This window comes from Mus pahari, chromosome 8 (assembly GCF_900095145.1).
Source record: "Mus pahari chromosome 8, PAHARI_EIJ_v1.1, whole genome shotgun sequence".
Classification (NCBI taxonomy): Eukaryota; Metazoa; Chordata; class Mammalia; order Rodentia; family Muridae; genus Mus; species Mus pahari.
This window is the reverse complement of record NC_034597.1, coordinates 75,828,986-75,832,000: the sequence shown is the minus strand read 5'-3', so window position 1 is coordinate 75,832,000 and position 3,015 is coordinate 75,828,986.

Genomic DNA, 3,015 nt, shown 5'->3' with positions numbered 1-3,015 from the left:
AAATATAAGGAAAATGGCATCCAAACCTAGAGGTACACATTTCCTTGAACTTTTAGTTTTCTACTTTTACTTTTTGTCTTCCAACTGCTTAAAAAATCATTTCAAAATAATTTCATGTGTATTTTAATTAAAACATTTTGAATGATATTTAAAAAATATCTCTCCCAGTATTCTCATGCAACAGAAGTTGTTATTAAAACAGAGGGAACATTAAGTTTGTGTTGTTAACTTTAATATCAACATTCACTCATCAGTTTAATATAACATTTACTTACTGAATAAATAGCTCTGAGCTTGTATCCTGTCAGACACTGTCAGTGCTAGACATGCAAGAGTGAACAAAACCAGATAAATCCTTGTTCTCACAGAGTTTACCTTCTGGGTTGGGTATGGGGGATCAAGAATAAATATATTGTTAAAGAGATAAACAAGATTCTGCTTAATCCTAAATTTAAGAGAGAAACTAAATCATGGTAAAGGGATGAAGTATTCTTCTAGTTTCTTTTGTGTTGTGATAAAATAACATGGGGGATAAAGCATCTAAAAGGGAGAAAGGGTTTATTCAGCATGCAATTTTAAACTACAGTCCATCACAGTGCAAAAATCACAGAAGGGGCTTGACTAGGCACACCAATAGTCAAGAGCAGAAGAAGGATGAATGTATGCATGCTTATTTCTCAGCTTAGTCATATATAGTCCAGCATCCAAGCATAAGGAATGGTGATGCCCACAGTGGTCTGTGTCTTCCCACATTATTCATTAACATAATCAAGACACTCCATACAGACAGGACCAAAGGCCAACCTGATCTAGACAGTCCTTCATTGAGACTCTCTTCCCAGGTGACTTTAAATTGTAGCAGGAAGACAATTACAATCAACATCATAAATGATGAGTAATGAAGAATGGAAAGACAGCTGTCAGTTAAGTTTGTCAAAGAAGAAATGGAGAAAAAAATTTCATGATTTATTTTAATAATTAAAAAAGTGCAGGAATTATAATGATACTAATAGCAGTAGGTAAAATCTGTTAATTGCATATTATGTCTGTATCCACTATATAACACAGCTAATGCATGTTTTATCTTCATGCTAGAAGAAATTGTCTGATACCCATAAAGATTTTATGTTCTTTTATGCTCAGGACTATTCAGCTACTCATTTTAATACATTATGTTGAAAATATACAGTTTTTGATCCATGTGAAGATAGAAGGAGTAGTAGAATGAGGTTGTTTGAGCACGTTATCACAGCTGGAAATGTGTTGAATACTACCAGAGCCATGGTGTCAACAGTTCAGAAAAGAAATTGCTCATGCTGCCATTGCAGCTGCTTTATCACCCTTTACAAACTCGAATCTGCATGCACTAATATGTTTTCCATCTCTATAATTCTGTGATTTCAATGTTACATGAATAAAACTTTAAACAATCAGTTTTTTACAGTTGTTTTATTCACTTACTACAATTCTTATTATACTTATATAATTCTATAATATTTAACTACATTGTTTAGCTCATTAATAGTACCTTTCTTTCTTTCTTTTCCTCCCCCTTTTTCCTCGCTTCCTCATTTTCCTCCACTTTTTTCCCTTTGAGACAACAACTCTCACTATGTATCCTTGGCTGTCCTGGAATTCCCTGTGTAATCCTGGCTGAACTTGAACTTCCAGTCTGCCTTTGCCTGCTTAGTGCTTGACTTAAAGTTGTACACCTTCACCCTAGGCCTGTGTTCCTTTCTTATTACTGAATACCATAATACAGATCGTATGGAGCTACAACTTGCTGAAGTTCGCTTGCACTGCTTCTAACTTTGGGTACTGAAAAGTTCAATGGTTAATCTTGATTGTCAACTTGATTAGATTGAGCAACATCTAGAAGATCAGTAAAGCAAATCTCTAGATGCTTCTGTGAGGGCTTTTCCAAGGATAAGTCGATCATGAGTGCTGTGACCTAATGATTGGATAAATCACTTGATCGAATAATCACATTATGGTATATTAGGGGATGTTGGAAAGTAGGGGGTGGACATGTAGGTAAAAAATAACAGTTGGAGGAAACCGTTCACTGGAGTGTGTTTTGGCAATTTCTGTAAATATTTGAATATTTAACCTATAACCTCTTTGCTGGAGATTGGTTCTAATGCTTTGATTCAACGAGGAATCTGAGTGTCCAGACACTGAAAATCCCCAATTAGTTTTTAATTGATCAGTAAAGATGCCAAGGGCCAATGGCTGGGCACGGGGCAGGACACTTAGGGTTGCACAGGTAGTATGCAGAGAGGAATGGAATATAATCTCCATAACTCAAGGTAGAAGGATGGGATGCAGGTGAAGCAGGAGATATAGCAAACCAGCCATGTGAGATTTTGGGTAAGTAGCCACTGGCCACTTCCCCTACTGGGCCTAGGGAAGCAGAGGAAGGATTAGGTGTGCCCTGTCTTTGAGGTAGCCAAGGCATTTTAAAACTAAGCTAGTGTGTGTGTGTGTGTGTGTGTGTGTGTGTGTGTTTCATTTGTGAATCCTGGGTATGCTGTCTGTCAGAAGCACAAAGCAGTAGAGTACAATCCCCCCTTAACACCTCTTCGTGCCTCTTGGGTACCATGGTGTAGACTGATCTTTACCCCATGCTTTTTCTACCATGATGTAGTGACACTGCAGACACAGTCAACCACAGTAAATTTGTCCTCTGATGCTTTGATCCGTTCTTTAGTCACTGTGCTGAAGGAGTCTAACTAACAGAAGTCTATGAGCATTTCTGTGTAAGTTTTTGTTTAGTTTTTCTCCATCCTTACCACACATGGTCCTGCTTTCATTTTGTTGTATTCTAATAAGTTTGAATATATATATATATATATATATATATATATATATATATATATATATATATATATATATGTGTGTGTGTGTGTGTGTGTGTGTGTAAACGCCTACTCTCTGGGAGTGTGCTAAGTGCAGTTCATGTCACATTTTGCATTCATGTGCCTAGGACATTTGACTAGTCATTTTCATAATAGC